Genomic DNA, 12918 nt, shown 5'->3' on the forward strand with positions numbered 1-12918 from the left:
CAGTGGAAATAAAAGCACAGCAAAGTAGAACAACAACTAAGCAGATGGGAAATGAAATCAGCTACCCCCAAATTGAATCAAGGGGTAGGGAATGAGTACAGAATATGCTAGCTAATATTTGAAGAATGGAGGAGGAAGAAAAACGAGGAAAAAGAAAAGAACCTTTAGTTTCTGTTTGTAATAGAGCACTAAGCAAGTTAAATTAGACTGTTAGATAGTAAAGAAATAACCCTTGAACCTTTGGTAGCTACAAACCTAAAGCCTGCAATGGCAATAAATACATTCCTATCGATAATCACCCTAAATGTAAATGCACTGAATGCACTATCAAAAGACATAGAGTCACTGAATGGATCAAATAACAAGGCCCATCTATATGCTGCGTACAAGAGACTCACTTCACACCCAAAGACATACACAGACTGATACTGAAGGGATGGAAAAAAGAGATTTCATGCAATTCGTGGGGAGAGAAAAGCAGGAGTTGCAGAACTTGTATCAGACAAAATAGACTTCAAAACAAGGAAAATAACCGGAGATGAAGAAGGACATCATATAACGATAAAGCAGTCAGTCCAACAAGAGGATATAACCGTTATAAATATCTATGCACCCAACACAGGATCACCAACGTATGTGTAACAAATACTTAACAGAATCAAAGGGGGAAATACAATGCAATGCATTCATTTTAGGAGACGTCAACACACCACTCACTCCAAAGGACAGGTCAGCCAGACAGAAAATAAGTAAGGAGACAGAGGCACTGAATAACACATTCGAACAGATGGATCTAGCAGTCATCTACAGGACTCCACACCCAAAAGCAGCAGAATACACATTCTTCTCAAGTTCACATGGAACATTTTCATGTATAGATCATACACTAGGCCATAAAAAGAGACTCAGTAAATTCAAAAAGATTGAAATTGTACCAACCACCTTCTCAGAAGACGAGAGTATGAACCTAGAAATAAATTATGCAAAGAACATGAAAAGAGCCTTAGAAACACATGGAGGCTTAACAGCACGCACCTTAATAACCAATGGATCGATGACCAAATAAAAACAGAGGTCAAGCAATGTATGGAGACAAGTGACAACGATAATTCAACCCTGCAAAATCTGTGGGACGCAGCGAAGAGAGTGCTAAGAGGGAAGCATATTGCAATACAGGCCTATCTCAGAAAAGAAGAACAAGCCCAAATGAACAATCTAAACTCACAATTAATGAAACTAGGAAAAGAGGAACAAATGAGGCCCAAAGTCAGTAGAAGGATGGGCATGATAAGGGTTAGAGCGGAAATAAATAAAATCGAGAAGAATCAAACAATAGGAAGAATGAATGAAAGCAGGAGCTGGTTCTATGAGAAAATAAGCAAAATAGATAAACCCCAAGCCAGACTTATCAAGAGAAAAAGAGAGTCGACACACATACACAGAATCAGAAATGAGAGAAGGAAAGTCACTACGGACACCACAGAAATACAAGTATTATGAGAGAATACTATGAAAAATTAATTATATTCTAGCAAACTGGAAAACCTAGAGGAAATGGGCAACTTTCTAGAAAAATACGACTTCCTAGACTGACCTAGTAAGAAACAGAAAATCTAAACAGACCAATTACCAGTAATGAAGTTGAATCGGTAATCAGAAAACTACCCAAGAACCAAATCCCTGGACCAGAAGGTTTCACTGCTGAATTTTATCAAACATTTAGTGAAGACCTAATACCCATCCTCCTTAAAGTCTTTCTAAAAGTAGAAGAGGTGGAAATACTCCCAAACTCATTCTATGTGGCCAACATCACTCTAATATCCAAACCATGCAAACACACGGAAAAAATAAATAAAAGAAAATTATCGACCAATATTCATGATGAACATAGATGCAAAAATATTCAAGAAAATATTAGCAAACCGAATTCAAAGATCGATCAGAAGTATCATCCACCACGATCAAGTGGGATTCCTCCCAGGCATGCAAGGATGGTGCTACATTTGAAAATTCATCAACATCGACTACCACATCAATGAAAAGAAGGGCAAAAACCACACGGTCATCTCCATAGATGCTGAAAGAGCATTCGACAAAATTCGACATCCGTTCATGAGGAAAACTCTCAGCAAAATGGGTATAGAGGGCAAGTCCCTCAACATAATAAAGGCCATATATGACAAACCCACAGCCAACATTATGCATAAAAGCGAGAAGCTGAAAGCTTTCCCCTTAAGACCAGGAACAAGAAAAGGATGCCCACTCTCCCCACTTTTATACGACCTAGTTCTTGAGGTCCTAGCCACGGCAATCAGACGACACAAAGGAACAAAAGGCATTCATATTGGTAAGGAAGAAGTTAAACTGTCCCTGTTTGCAGATGACATGATACTGTATATAAAAAAACCCTAAAGAATCCACTCCAAAACTACTAGATCTAGTATGTGAACTCAGCAAAGCTGTGGGATACAACATTAATACACAGAAATCTGTTGCATTCGTGTACACTAATGATGAATGAGCAGAAAGAGAAATCAGGAAAACAATTCCATTTACAATTGCATCAAAAAGAATAAAATACCTAGGAGTAAACCTAACGAAGGAAGTGAAAGACCTATACCTGGAAACCTAACGAAGGAAGTGAAAGACCTATACCTGGAAACCTAACGAAGGAAGTGAAAGACCTATACCTGGAAATCTACAAGACACTCTTAAGGGAAATTAAAGAGGACACTAACAAATGGAAATTCATTCCATGCTCTTGGCTAGGAAGAATTAATATTGTCAAAATGGCCATCCTGCCTAAAGAAATCTACAGATTCAATGCAGTATCCCTACCAAAGTACCAACAGCATTCTTCAACAAACTGGAACAAATATGTCTAAAATTCACGTGGAACCACCAAAGACCCCCGAATAGCCAAAGCAATCCTGAGAAGGAAGAATAAAGCAGGGGGATCTCACTTCCCAACTTCAAGCTCTACTACAAAGCCACCGTAATCAAGACACTTTGGTACTGGCACAGACCAGTGGAACACAATAGAGAGTCCAGATGTTCACCCAAACATATATGGTTAATTATTATATGATAAAGGAGCCATGCATATACAATGGGGAATTGACAGCCTCTCCAACAGCTGGTGTGGGGCAAAACTGTACAGCTACATGTAAGAGAATGAAACTGGATTACTGTCTAACCTCATACAGGAAAGTAAACTCAAAATGGATCAAGGACCTGAATGTAAGTCATGAAACCATAAAGCTCTTAGAAGAAAACATAGGCAAAAATCTCTTGAATATAAACATGAGCAACTTTTTCCTGGACGCGTGTCCTCGGGCAAGGGAAGCAAACTAAAAAAGGAACAAAGGCGACTACATCATGCTAAAATCTCCTTTACAGCAGGGGACGCCATCAGCGGAACAAAAAGGTGTCCATCAGCATGGGAGAATATATTTGTAAATGACATATCCAACAAGGGGTTAACATCCAAAATACATCAACAACTCACATGCCTCAACACCCGAAAAGCAAATAACCCTATTAAAAAATGGGTGGAGGATCCGAACAGGCACTTCTCCAAAGAAGGAATTCAGATGGCCAACAGGCACATGAAAAGATGCTCCACATCACTGATCATCAGGGAATGCAAATTAAAACCACAGTGAGATACCACCTCACACCAGTTAGTACGGCCAACATGGAAAAGAATGGGAACAACAAGTGTTGGTTAGGATGCAGAGAAAGGGGAACCCTCCTACACTGCTGGTGGGAATGTAAAGTAGTTCAACCATTGCGGAAAGCGGTGTGGAGATTCCTCAAAAGACCAGAAATAAAAAAAAAAAAAATACCATTTGACCCAGGAATTCCACTCCTAGGAATTTACCCTAAGAACGCAGGAGCCCAGTTTCAAAAAGACATATGCACCCCTATGTTTATCGCAGCACTATTTACAGTAGCCAAGAAATGGAAGCCACCTAAGTGTCCATCAGTAGGTGTATGGATAAAGAAGAAGTGGTCTATATACACAATGGAATATTCTTCAGCCGTAAGAAGAGAACGAATCCTACACATTTGCAACAACATGAATGGAGCGGGAGGCTATTATTTATGCTCAGTGAAATAAAATAAGCCAAGCAGAGAAAGAGAAGTGCCAAATGATTTTTCACTCATCTGTGGAGCATAAGAACAAAGGGAAAACTGAAAGAACAAAATAGCAAACTCACAGAACCCAAGAATGGACTAACAGTTGTCAAAGAGAAAAGGACTGGGTGTGGTGGTGGGTGGGAAGTATGGGAGAAGGGAATAAAGGGCGTTGTGATTAGCACAGGTAATGTGGGGGTGGGGAGGGGAAGACCGCATGGCACAGAGAATACAAGTAGTGACTCTGCTCTGTAGCATCTTACTATGCTGATGGAGAGTGACTGTAATGGCGTATGTGGTGGGGACTTGATAATGGGAGGAATCTAGTAACCACAATGCTGCTCATGTAATCGTATATTGATGATACAAAAAAGAAACAATATGAGGTGGAATTTAAGATCGGTGAGAAAACGTTGGTCAAGAATAAAGGCAATAACAAATAACGGGCACTTCCACCTTTATCACAATCAACACACTGTTTTATTAAGAATCTCTTCTTTTTCCTTTTTCTTCTGTGATTATGAAAGACGAATGGAATTGTCACAAACATTCCTTAACCTTCGTGAATGAAAATCGGTGTTAAAGCCATCGGCACTGTAAATCTACTGTTGTAGTTCATGTGCACGAAGTCCTAAATTGTTCATATTTTCTTCCAATATGACGTACCTTTCAGGCAATTGTCCAGCTCTTTGTTTCTTTTGTGAAGTAGAAGAAAGATAACCACTTCTTTCCCCGAACTCAAAAATCCTGCCTTTTAATCTTCAGAAAGTATTCTCAACCCAGATTGTTCATGAAACAAAACCCAATTGATGCGGCACCTCACTTTGTAGAGGAATTGACTTCTTGAAGACTACAAATTACAATTTGGTAAAAATTGCATTTCATACTATGATTCTTTTAAAGTATGTGTTGAAGAGCCATGTTTGAAAAAAAAAAAAAATGGCAACAGAAACGCAGTAGAAGTCGTATTAGTATTAAGGATGCTTATGGCAGTTTAAAAACAGTCACACAGTACTAACACTAAACTACAAGTAGTACCGGAAGCTGTTACTCAAATGGGATTTACCCGAAAGTGGGTTATGCCCTGAGTAGTGCCCCGGTTCTTATGTTTAGCTCTTTTATTTGCTATATTCTAAGTTAGTAATACCTTTAAATTCCTAATTCTTGTCTTGTACACCCTAAACAATCACTACCGTCCAGCCACGGCTATTATTCTGTTTCCTTAAAGTCAAGTCACATGCTACACTCTGGCACGGCGACTTCCTTCAAATTCGAGACTTCTTTATCAATCAGTGCGTGTTAGTGGAGAACTACTGGTTTGGAGTGTTAATCCCCAAAGCAATCTATGATCTCTACTACATGTATATTAGTTAATTCAACTCAGCAATGCACAGCATGCTTCTACCTTCTCTTTAGAAATTGAATTACATATAGAGACTGATTGACTTACATACATATCATTTCATTTACTTGATACTAACTTCAACACAGTTGCATTCACTTGTTAGTTAAAACATTCTTAAATAACATTACTGCATCTTGCTTAGGATGATAATGGGCCCTCATTATAGTAGTTTCTTAATAAAAGTTAATGAATTTGTCGACAAATATATCACTCATGTCTTGAGATCAGTTGCGTTTGAGAGAAGAATTTGGCTCTTTGTATTTTATGAATACCTTGGGCAGTCCTCAGGATCTTCCTCAGAGCAGCCTTCATCTCCTTGTTCCTGAGCCTATATATTAGCGGAATGCACAGAGGTGTTTTCACAGAATAAAACAAAGTAACGATTTTTTCCATGTCCACTGGGTGTCCCGATCCGGGACTAACGCACATCACCGTAACAGAGCCAAAGAAACAGGATCACCACAGCCAGATGAGAAGCACAAGTGGAGAAAGCCTTGCGTTTGCCCGCTGCTGAGGGCATCCGTAGCACAGCCAGAGTCACCAGAGCGTAGGAGCAAAGGATAAAGAGAAGGGGGCCGATCATGAAAACAGAATTGAAGGTCGAGTAAATGAACTGTGTGGTGGTGTCATCAGAACACGACAGCACCATCAGTGGGACAGGATCACACACGAAATGGCTGATGGTGTTTGGGCCACGGTAGGGCAGCTGAGAAATGAGGACAACTGGCGGTAGGTAGGAGGGTGAACCCACACGACCATCCAAGGACGACGAGGCCCGTGCACAGCTGTCTGGTCATGATGCGCGGGTAACGCGGAGGGCGGCACACGGCAAGGTGCCTGTCAAAGGCCATGATGCAAAGGAAGAAGCCCTCTTCGCACCCGGAAGAGAAGAAGGAGAACTGCACAAGACAGCTCACAAAGGAGATGGACTTGCTTGTGGACGGGTAGCTGGCCAACATGTTGGGGACGGTGGTGGTGGTGACATAACATAGTTCCAGGAGAGAGAAATTCCCCAAGAGGATGTACATCGATCGGGCTGTGAAGGCGTCGGTCCCACCGCACAGCGCAGGCAACGGCCGCGTTCCCCCATCAGGGTCAGGGTGTAGGCCGCAGAGAAGTGCCCGAAGTAGAGGAGCTGCGCTTCGGGCCTGGAGGGAAAGCCCATGAGGATAAAGTGGCTGACGGCGTGGGTGGTTTCTCTGCCGGACACGTTCATGAGTTCGGAGGGCGCGGCGATGACATCGGCTATTGCACTCTAGTGGGGTTTGCTGGCTCTTCCACCAAATGTCCTTACCTTGTTTTTGCATAAAGAAATACAGAATGAGGTTTCTGTTAAAACAACAAAGCTGATCCTCACAACCTATACCCCAAGAGTATGATTTCATTCTAATTAGATGCAAAAAATAAAATAAAAAACAGGGTTTGTTGTAATCTCTCAATTATAATCTCTCAGTTACGTCAGGAACAGGATTTACACATAAGGAGTGCAGAAGTTGTAACTTTGAATATGTCACTTAACCTCTATTTGTTAACCTCATCTACGTACCATGTACAGAGTATTGTACAAGCAAATCAGTGTATATGAAATCTCTTCTAAAGCATTCTGTAAAACTAATTTATCATAATCAGTAATAGTGATAGTAACGCCAAATGAAGCACTACTCAAGTCTCACATTGGAAAAGGTGGTGTCTCACTGAGGAACAGTGACGGGGCAGGGCAAATATTCCTCTCTCTGTGCTTGTTTATGGTATTGCAAAGCGATGGCTCGAAGGGCCTCTCTCGTTCCGGCACAGATGTGTATGACATGACCACACAAGTTTGGTGTGTAGGAAATGCTTTCCCTCTCTCTCCAGCTGGTGGCTTCAGCTCCAGAGCATGGGGAAGAGCCCTGCACTTTGGCATTCAAATTTCCCTGGTTGAAAATTTTAATGCCCTCTCTTGTGAATGTGAGAACTAGATATGCCGTTTGGGGCACCTGACCTTAGGGAGAGCCACTGCTCTGAGTGGCTGGACTGTTGATGGGATGAGACTTGGCCAATTTTTCCAAAAGTGTGGTGGTAAAGTTCACTTGCATGTTCAGATTTGTGTGTGTGGTGTTCTAAATCGCTTCGATTGCTCCTTTCTGTGTTTGAAGTGTTTTTGTTTTTATACTTGCCTCTGGTACATTTGTGGCCATTCAAGGCATTTTCTGTTGACATGGAATGTCTTGCTTCCCTCCCTCCTGCTCCTGAACTTTCTCCAGTTTGTTGTTACTGAATCAAAGCTTAACTTTTTCTATGTCTTGTCTCCTTAGAAACCTACTCATGGCCGTCACCACATTTGGCATTAAGTGGAAAGACTGCTGTTTATAATCTCATTGCCCATGAGGCTATGTGGACTGCACCTTTTCTGAATGGAGTCTGGTAGTTCAGTCTGTTTCCCATAACAATCACATCATCTCAGGTGGCAATTAGGGCAGGTCCCAGATTTCTCAAATTATATGAGGGGACTTTTTTTGGTTCGTGTTTGCGTTTGCGTGTGTGTGTGTGTGTGTGTCTGTGTGTGTGTGTGTGTGTGTGTGTGTGTGTTTTGTTCGGCCTGTAAGACAAAAAATTCCTCTCTTGATTTGTTATGATTGTATAGTGAATACTTTTCAAAAAAGGATTACTTAGTATTTTTATTCTGAATAGTTGTGTAACTTTCTCAGCTGAGATTGTTGTACAGTATGTGGGCAATAATAAATGTCATCTTTTCTGGAGACAGCAAATTGTAGAGTTAGTGAATCTTGGAAATTCATTAGGAATGAAAAACAGAGTGCGTTTCACTTACGAGCATTTAAATTGTACTTCAGCACAAGTAGCACACAGAATACACAGAGGCAAAGAGAAAAAAAAAAAAAAGCATGATATTACTATTAATGTGAGAGGCTGCTGATATGAGTACATTTCAAAAATAACATACTTATAGGATGCCCACAAACTATTCTGCTGTTTCTTTTGTTGATGAAAAAGCTCGTTTAGTTGCCACACAGGTCTTAGTGGTTATCTTCATAACTGAATTTGACTGAGTTTTTAAAACTCACTTCATTTTTGTCTGTCATGCTCTGGCCTGTGTCCTGATATGTTGGTGCCCTACTCCAAGCTATCTTAGTCATTTTCACTGACCTTGGGACCCCATGGTAAATCAGATCAGTATTAATACCCACACATCTGGGTTTTCCGAACAGTATCGCTTGGGTCCACACACTTTAAAAGTCACAATGCAAAGATCCCGCAAATGCAAGAAACAGGAAGCACACAGACGCTGAACGGTTTGTCCTTTAAGGACAGGTCATTTGCCATGAAACCAAGTCATATTAAATTAGTGAAACAGATTGCACTATGTGGGTGGGAGAGATATGATATTAGAGTGGAATCAGAAATTTTGTCATTTTTTTGGTCTATTGAACAAGCAACAAAATTCACCAGGATACTGATAATAAATCTGTCCCCCGTAATTTATCAGTTAAACATTTTCATACACTCTCTCCAGGCCTCTTGTGCATAATACTCATTAATATTTCCAAGATTTGAGGATATAAGAGAAAGACTAATATTTTGAAACCTTGTCTCTGAATTTTATTCTGATACTTACATTTTCAGAACAAGAAGAAAGCATTTGCCAGTAAATCCACTTATGTGGTAAACTAAGCATTTGCAATAGAGCATGCAGAGTTTCAGTTATGTGGATACATGTGGAGAAGAAAGGTCAGAGGGCGGGTGGGGGGTGGGGGTGGGGAGAAAATATTACCCCGGAGCAAAAAGCATGCGAGGGACTTGTGAAAAATTGGGTGATCCGGTAATGCCACCTGCCGTGAGTTGCAAAGAGTGAATTTTGAGAGATGTTTCTTGCTGCCTTCAAAGCTCATATTTGTAGTCAAAATAAAAATCCTAGATGCACATAACTGTTTATATTATTTCCTTGCATCATGGCCTTTTGACATTTGGGACCCTCTCCCCTGATATAACTATTTCTTCAGCAGATGAGATTGTTTTTGAATTTCATTCCTTTGTACTCAAATCCCAATGTCTGCTATTCCCTGAGGAATGGTGCATGCACAGAACTAGGTCCTTATCTTTTCTCATGCCTCCACTAACCAGTCATTGCCGAAGGTTCCTGGGCATTAAAGTAAATGGTAAGAAGCTTGTCGTCATAGCTGCACTAGCAAGACGTATCATTAAAACTCCCTGTCTCTATTTTTGAAGAAAGAGAAAGAGTTCTTTCCTCACCCATATTTTCAGATTTGTCATTTTAGAGACATTTCAGTTGTAATTTTATGATAGCTCTTTAAACATGACATTTAAGTGTTAAGACTGGTACAGGGTTACTCAACAAATGTTTATTGAGGGCTTCACCCGCACTGGGGGTATAGCAGGGTAAACGAAATAGAAACAAATTCCTGCTTGCATAGCACATTTCAACTGAAGACTGTGTGTGGGCAGCAACAGAAAAAAAAGTCAATCAGTGAATAAGTCATTTTAATATTTTTCATTTGAGGAAAACGAAGTGTTGTGAGAGGGGTAGATTGGAAATGAAGAGGAGTTACCATTTTAAATAGGGTTTTAAAGAGAGCCTAACAGGCAGCTTTTTAAAAACATTTTTTTATTAAGGTATGATTGATATACACTCTTATGATGGTTTCACGTGAAAAAACAATGTGGGTACTACATTTTCCCCTATTATCAAGTCCCCACCCATGCCCCAGTGCAGTCACTGTCCATCAGTGCAGCAAGATGCCAAGGATACACTATGTCCTTGTCTGTGCTACACTGTTCTCCCCGTGATCCCTCACACCATGTGTACTAAACGTAATACACTTCCATCCCCTTCTCCCTCCCTCCCCACCTGCCCTCCCACACCCCTCCCCTTTGGTAACCTCTAGTTCATTCTTGGAGTCTCTGAGTCTGCTGCCATTTTGTTCCTTCAGTTTTGCTTCATTGTTATACTCCACAAAAGAGGGAAATCATTTGGCACTTGTCTTTCTCTGCCTGGCTTATTTCACTGAGCATAATGTCCTCCAGCCCCATCCATGTTGTTGCAAATGATAGGATTTGTTTCTTTCTTATGGCTGGATAGTATTGCATTGTGTATGTGTACCACATCTTCCTTATCCGTTCATCTACAGATGGACACTTAGGTTGCTTCCGTATCTTGGCCATTGTAAAAAGTGATGTAATAAACAAAAGGGTGCATATGTCTTTCTGAATCTGAGAAGTTGTATTCTTTGGGTAAATTACAAGGAGTGGGATTCCAGAGTCAAATGGTATTTCTATTTTTAGTGTTTTGAGGAACCTCCGTATTGCTTGCCACAACGTCTTGAACTACGTTACATTCCCACCAGCAGTGTAGGGGGGGAGGGGTTCCCCTTTCTCTGCATCCTCGCCAGCATTTGTTGTTCTCAGTCTTTTCGATGCTGGCCATCCTTACTGGTGTGAGGTGATATCTCATTGTGGTTTTAATTTGCATTTCCCTGATGATTAGTGATGTGGAGCATCTTTTCATGTGCTTGTTGGCCATCGGAATTTCTCTTTGGAGAACTGTCTCTTCATAGCCTCTGCCATTTGTTCTCTGGGTTATTTGCCTTTTTGGGTGTTGAGGCATGTAAGTTCTTTATATGTTTTGGATGTTAACCCCTTGTCAGATATGTCACTTACAAATATATTCTCCCATACTGGTCTATGGGACTGTTCTTGTGCCAGTACCGAATTGTCTTGATTACTGTGGCTTTGTACTAGAGCTTGAAGTGGGGGAGCGTAATCCCCCCTGCTTTATTCTTCCTTCTCACGATTGCTTTGGCTAGTCGGGGTCTTTTGTGGTTCCATATGAATTTTAGGCCTATTTTCTCTAGTTGGTTGAAGGATGCTGTTGGGATTTTGATAGGAATTGCATTGAATCTATAGACTGCTTTAGGCAGGATGGCCATTTTGGCAATATTAATTCTTCCTATCCATGAGCATGGATGTGTCTCCATTTATTGATATCTTCTTTAATTTCTCTCATGAGCGTCTTGTAGTTTTCAGAGGATAGGTCTTTCGGTTCCTTGGTTAGGTTTATTCCTAGGTGTTTTATTCTTTTTGATGCAATTGTGAATGGAATTGGTTTTCCTGATTTCTCTCTCTGCTAGTTCATTGTTAGCGTATAGGAATGCCACAGAAATCTGCGTATTACTTTTGCGTCCTGCAACTTTGCTGAATTCAGATATTAGATCTAGTAGTTTTGGAGTGGATTCCTGAGGGTTTTTTTATTTACAATGTCGTGGCATTTGCAAACAGGGACAGTTAAACTACTTCCTTGCCGATCTGGATGCCTTTTATTTCTTTGTGTTGCCTGATGGCCGTGGCTACGACCTCCAGTACTATGTTAAATAGAAGTGGGGACACTGGGCATCCTTGTCTTGTTCCTGGTCTTAAGGGGAAAGCTTTCAGCTTCTCGCTGTTATGTATAATGTTGGCTGTGGGTTTGTCATATATGGCCTTTATTATGTCGAGGTACTTGCCTTCCATACCCATTTTGTTGAGAGTTTTTTATCGTGAATGGTGTTGGTTTTTGTCCTACTTTTTGTTGATGTGGTTGAGGATGTTGATGGATTTTCCAATGTACCATCCTAGCCTCCCCGGAAGAAATCCTACTTGATCATGATGGATGATCTTTTTGATGTATTTTTGAATTTGGTTTGCTAATATTTTGTTGAGTGATTTTGCGTCTATGTCCATCAGGGATATTGGTCTGTAATTTTCCTTTTTCTGTGGTGTCTTTGCCTGGTTTTGGTATTAGAGTGATGGGGGCTGGCCTCATACAATGATTTTGGAAGTATTCCCACCTCTTCTGTTCTGTGGGAAACTTTAAGGGGGATGAGTATTAGGTCTTCCCTAAATGTTTGATTAAATTCAATGGTGAAGCCATCTGGTCCAGGAGTTTTGTTCTTGGGTAGTTTTTCTGATTACCAGTTCAATTTCGTTGCTGGCAATTGGTCTGTTCAGATTTTCTGTTTCCTCTTTGGTCAGCGTTGGAAGGTTGTGTTTTTCTAGAAAGTTGTCCATTTCTTCTAGGTTATCCAGTTTGTTACCACATAATTTTTCATGGTATTCTCTAATAATTCTCTGCATTTCTCTGGTGTCCATAGGGATTCTTTTCCTTTCTCATTTCTGATTCTGTTTATGTGGGCAGACTCTCTTTCCTTCCTTGTTAAGTTTGGCTAGGGGTTTATCTATTTTGTTTATCTTCTCGAAGAACTAGCTCTTGCTTTCATTGATTCTTTCTATTGTTTTAGTCTTCTCAATTTTATTTATTTCTGCTCCAATCTTTATTGTGTCACTCCTTGTACTGACTTTGGGCCTCATTTGTTCTTCTTTTT

The 12918-nt window shown here is 40.5% G+C and overlaps 1 pseudogene; it reads right to left on the reverse strand.

Moving 5' to 3' along the window:
- Positions 1 to 5830: 5830 nt before the first annotated feature.
- Positions 5831 to 6713, reverse strand: LOC130679454 (olfactory receptor 11G2-like; annotated as a pseudogene).
- Between the last annotated feature and the right edge of the window lie 6205 nt (positions 6714 to 12918).

The sequence above is a fragment of the Manis pentadactyla genome, chromosome 11, assembly GCF_030020395.1.
Source record: "Manis pentadactyla isolate mManPen7 chromosome 11, mManPen7.hap1, whole genome shotgun sequence".
Taxonomy (NCBI): domain Eukaryota; kingdom Metazoa; phylum Chordata; class Mammalia; order Pholidota; family Manidae; genus Manis; species Manis pentadactyla.